Here is a 5,925-nt window from a genome sequence, read left to right as displayed (position 1 = left end):
TACAGTAAAAAATAGTCTAAATAATTTTGAAGAAGAATAAGGAGGGAGATCTGTCTTTTAGGTATCAAGACTTTATATACAGCTATTAGGATTAAAACCATGTGGAACTGATACAGAGATGGACTAATATAGCAATGAAATAGAGAAGAGCTATAAACCATCCTTGAGTACTTAGTACACCTAGAGGTGGTATTACAAACCAGTGAGGAAAAGAATAGACTCTTCAGTAAATGGTGCTAGATTATGCATGAATTATATCTACATGGTGCCAAAAGGATCGATGCTGACAACATGTCTCCCAAAAGGAAAACTGGAAATGATTTTAAGCATTATGACATTTGTATAAATTTTACACAGACAAAATCACATTGTACAGTTAAGAGTGCATATATAAGCTGACAAGGACAACACAGGCATGGGGAGGATATACCTGAACATGAACACAGTGGCTGCATCTGGGGAATGGTGAGCCTAGGGTATGCCTATAATGACCTATGTCTTATACATTTTTGAAACAAATGTTTTTCTGAGTATTAGGTACACAGATATTATATTTTCTATTTGAAATATTTCATAGTTTAGAACTTTGTTTTTATATACCACATCAACTATGATTGAGTTATTGTAGCAGAAATGGCCATCTATTTACCAAATACCATTCCCCCTTTATTCTTAGTAATAGATGCCTCCCCCCCCTTTTTTTAGCTAGTTGTATTACATCTTAGAAAGAAGACCACATTTCCTCATCTCCCATATGTTCAGAGACGTGGCTGGGTGATTAAGTTCCGGGTAAGAAAATATATGTGGAAGTATGTGTGGGACTTCATGGAAGCTCTTTAACAGAAGCCAATTCAATAGAGAGGAAGCTCCTTTTAGCCCCCTGCTGCTCCCTGGCTTGCAGACACCCTGCCGGGATCCAAAGAAGACTTGGACCATGAGGTGACCTTGTTAATGGGTCATATTCTGAAGATAGAGAAACAGAAATATAGTCAAGGACTTGAGACTGGCTCCTTCTATGTGGAGCCACCATACTGGCCCTGAAGGGTCTACCTGTGTCTGGGTTTTTATATGAGAGAATAAGCTCTCATGCTTAGGCCACAGTCTTTAGGTGTCTGTTACCCCCAGGGAGGGAATGCAATTCCTAACTGATAGAGGCACCATGTTCTTTGCTGTGGCCTAAGCAGACCATTACTGTGATTTTAGTGATTCAATTTACCTTTGATCTCATTAATTTTAATTGTATGTATGTAAGAATGTATATATGTATGTATTTTTTAAGTAAAGTCTACACCCAAGGTGGGGCTTGAATTCATGACCCCAAGATCAAAAGTTTCATGTTCAACTGACTATGCTAACCAGGCACTCCATCATTAATATGAAATTTAGTTGGTGATGTTTATTCACAAGACTACAGATTGCAGATTCCATCAGCACCATGAAATAAGAAAACATGCATTTGATATTTTATCTATAGTTTTTAATTGTTAGGTAAAAAATTGTTAAGTAAAAAAAGTATGGAGGGGCTCCTGGGTGGCTCAGATGGTTGAGTGTCTGCCTTCAGCTCAGGTTGTGATCCTGGGGTCCTGGGATCGAGCCCCTCGTCGGGCTCCTTGCTCAGTAGGGAGCCTGCTTCTCCCTCTCCCTCTGCTGTTCCCCCTGCTTGTGCTCTCTCTCTCTGTCAAATAAATAAAATCTTTTAAGAAAATGGAATATAATAACTTCTGTAGACAAAATATCCCCAAATAATGTCTCTTGCTCAAAAGATTGTTAAAAACACATACATCTATTTTGTAGCTTCTATTTTAAGGTAGAAAATTTGTCTTATCTTTACAGCTGTCACCATAATTCTTTTGAGAGAAAAAAGTATTTCTCTTGGGAAAATACATTTGTGTGTTGGGTAGAAGCTGATTCCCTAGAGCCAGCTCCAGGTTTGAAGAAGGTGCAAACTACTGTGTTTTAAAGAGGGGAGAATTTTGTAGGTCCAGGGTTCAGTTTTGCAGGGCATGGGGGTTTGGAGGATGGGAAGCATTCATGTGTGATAAAGGCCTCCCCAGGATCCCATATCTTCCTAACTCACAAACATTTGCTCACTCTCCTCTGTGTGTGTGTGTGTAACTCTATAACTCTATGGTAGTATACATTCAAGGCAAATAGAGACAACATGAACAGTTGCAGAAACAAGGGAATGCAGCTGATGTCTTGCTCACATTTTGGGGTTCTTCCTGTTATCCTCTGACAGTGGGTACAGCTGGAAATCAACTACTCTAGAATGTAGTCAGAAGTTCCTCATCATGGTGGCTGTCAAGCCAACCTGCCTTGGTGCCAGAGACTGGGAAAGAATTACAGACTAATCTAGGTTTTTAATATGGAAGCCAAAATCTTAAAAAAAAAAAACCATTTGCAAATATAATTTAACAGTACTTAAAAAAAGGTTTTATTTATTTATTTGAGATAGAGAGAGTGAGAAAGCAGGGGGGAGGGGCAGAGGGAGAGAGAATCCCAAGCAGGCTCCCTGCTGAGTGCAGAGCCGATGCAGGACCCCATCCCACAACCCTGAGATCATGACCTGAGCCAAAATCAAGAGTCAGACACTTAACTGACTGAGCCACCCAGGCGCCCCTAATTTAACAGTACTTTTTAAATAATAATACAGATCAGCTAAGTGGAGTTCATCTCAGGAAAGCAAAAATGATTCAATATTAAGAAATCTATGGATATAACTCACATATGTATTAAAGAAGAAAAAATCATATTATCTCCATGGATGCCAAAAATTTTTACTACTTTCAGTACCCATTTATGATTTTAAAAACTATAGTAGAAGGGTTAAAATTTGCTCTTTTACATTTGATTTTAAATATGTGTATGTCAAACAAAGTACCAGTTAACATCATATTTGATGCTAAAGACAACAGATCAATAAAGGAAAACAAACAACAGATGAAACTGACCAGGTACTCACTCTGATTCTTCCTTTAACCCCTTTCCCTCATAAAATCTTGTATTATTTTCACTTTGTCTTCTATTTTCCTCAATCCCTGTTTATTGCTGGGATTTCCATTGCTCAGCAAACAAGAAGGTGAGTGGAAGGCAGCATGGAAAACTTACACCTGGGCTCCTTCTGTATATCTTTTTCACCTGCCTTTTTTCTATTGGGAGTATTAAGGTGATTTTTACAGGATTTTTCCCCCACTCACCTTCCTTCCTCTTATACTGTTTCTGGGGGTGGGCACTGGGATGAATTAGAAGCATCTAGAACCCTGCTCAGTCAAGAGGATAGTGGGAATCTTCTGCCTTTCTCTTTTTTTGATGGGATTTGGTTTTTTCCTCATTAAACTTTTGTTTTAATGGTTCTCAAAATTCTGTGACAGATTTTTGGTCAAGTTGTTTCCATTAAAAAGTACTGATTTTAAAAACTAATTACTTAAAATTGCCACACACAAACACACACAAAACAAATGGTCCATAAAACATTCTTCTTTTCTTCTGAAGGTTTTACAATGCATTTATCATTAACCAGTCTTTTACTATTAAACTTAAATGGCCAATTGACAAAACAGTTCTGAGACTGTTCTTCCAGCCCTGATGAAGACTGGGGTATAATATTCACTTAGCCTTCTGAGCTTTCTGGGCACACTTGGTGATGATGTGGCCAACTCCAGCTGCCTTCTTGTCCACTGCTTTGATGACACCCACAACAGCCATCTGTCTCATGTCACAAACAGCAAAACACCCCAGAGAAGAATAGTCAGAGAAGTTCTCAGCACACATAGGCTTGCCAAGAACCATATCAATGATGGCAGCATCATCAAATTTCAACAACTTGGGATCATCTTCCAACCTTTTTCCAGAACAACAACCAATCTTCTCCTTCAGCACAGCAAACCTGCAAGTAATGTGAGCTGTGTGACAATCCAGCACAGATGCATATCCAGCACTGATTTGTCCTGGATGGTTCAGGATAACCACCTGAGCCATGAAGCCAGCTACTTCCATGGGTGGGTCACATTTGTTGTGATGTGACCCACATTGCCACAACGAACATCTTTGACAGATACGTTCTTGACATTGAAGCCCACATTGTCCCCTGGAAGAACCTCACTCAAAGTTTCATGATGCATCTCGACAGAATTTACTTCAATTGTAACATTGACTAGAGCAAAGATGACCACCATGCCAGGTTTAAGAACACCAGTCTTGACTCGGCCCATAGGGACAGCACCAATACCACCAATTTTGTAGACATCCTGGAGACGCAGACACAAGAGCTTGTCAGTTGGACGAGCTGGTGGCAGAATGCAATCCAGAACTTCAAGCAGTGTGGTTCCACTGGCATTGCCATCTTTATGGGTGATTTTCCATCCCTTGAACGAAGGCATGTTGTCACCATTCCAAACAGAAATTGGCACAGATGCTGCTGTTGGGCTTGTAGCCAATTTTCTTAATGTAGGTGCTGACTTCCTTAATGATTTCTTCGTATCTCTTCTGGCTGTAGGGTGGCTCAGTGGAATCCGTTTTGTTAACACCAATAATTAGTTGTTTTACACCCAGTGTGTAAGCCAGAAGGGCATGCTCACGGGTCTGTGCATTCCTGGAGATACCTGCTTCAAATTCACCAACACCAGTGGCAACAATCAGGACAGCACAGAAAGCCTGAGATGTGCCTGTAATCACGTTTTTGATAAAGTCTGTGTCCTGGGGCATCAATGATCGTCACGTAATACTTTGCTGGTCTCAAATTTCTGCAGGGAGATATCAATGGTGATACCACGTTCACGTTCGACTTCCAGTTTATCCAAGACCCAGGTGTACTTGAAGTAGCCCTTTCCCATCCCAGCAGCCTCCTTCGCAAATTTTTCAATAGTTCTTTTGTCAATCCCACCACATTTGTAGATCAGATGACCAGTAGTGGTAGACTTCCTGAATCATCCAATGACGACAATGTTGATGTGAGTCTTTTCTTTCACATTTTGTTTTAGGCTTAGTGGTGGTTTTCACAACACCTATGTTCTGGTGGCAAACCCACTGTGGAAAAGTTGATGTGAATTTTTAAAGATTGTGATGTGAGTGAGACAACTCCCTCTGCCCCCTGCACATACACCTTTTTTATTGCTACTGCATCATTTTTGCTTCTTTTAATCCCCCCATTTTTGTGGTCATTAATTTTGAGGAGAGATGATCTTTCTGAACTCTCTGTCTCTTTTACCCTCAAGGTCCAGAATAGATACATAATTTAAAAAGAGAAATGGCAACTTTCATAGGAGGGTGAAGGATCTGTGGATTAAGACCCTATTCTATTTTATCTATAAAATGGGAACCCCTGGAGCCTGCAGTATCAGGTTGGCTATGAGCCTGACTATCAGTAAATGCAGAAACTCTTATCTAGGTGAGAAGATACCAGAAACCAGGTATGTTACTGGGGAATGCAGGACAGGAACTAGAGAGGGGCCTTTTTGTCCATCTTTAGAACTTGCCACAAAATGTGGCCGCAATGGGGGCCTCAAAGGCAGAGAAACAACAGAGATTTAAGAAGGAATTTATGGAGTCACACCTTCAGTGGTGGATTGAGTGGATTTAGAGCTGTCAGCCCACTGGTTCCTGTGGCAGAATGCCTGGAAACATTCAGATGGTGACTCGGCAGTAAAGAATGTTGTCAGGAATCATATGTCAGATTTCTAAACACACACTGACAGAAGGAGGAAAGACCTCTGCATATGTGTGAAACCAGAAGGACTTGTGCCACAGGCACAGGGCAGACGGGGAGCTACTGGAAGCAGCCTGTGAAATCGGGCTCTGTTGGAGCAAGTTACCAGGAAAGCAGAGCACTACTGAGGAAACAGAGAGAGGCCTCCTGTTTCCTCCTGATTCTGTCAAGGAAGCTAAATTCAAGAGGAGGAGAGGGCAGAAACAGGATCAAGAGGCTTC

The 5,925-nt window shown here is 40.8% G+C and overlaps 1 pseudogene; it reads right to left on the bottom strand.

The window, feature by feature from the left end:
* Positions 1-3,606: 3,606 nt before the first annotated feature.
* Positions 3,607-4,958, bottom strand: LOC110576818 (annotated as a pseudogene).
* Positions 4,959-5,925: the final 967 nt, after the last annotated feature.

The sequence above is a fragment of the Neomonachus schauinslandi genome, chromosome 5 (assembly GCF_002201575.2).
Source record: "Neomonachus schauinslandi chromosome 5, ASM220157v2, whole genome shotgun sequence".
Taxonomy (NCBI): domain Eukaryota; kingdom Metazoa; phylum Chordata; class Mammalia; order Carnivora; family Phocidae; genus Neomonachus; species Neomonachus schauinslandi.
The sequence above is the reverse complement of the archived record's forward strand: the minus strand, read 5'-3'. Positions and strand labels throughout refer to the sequence as shown.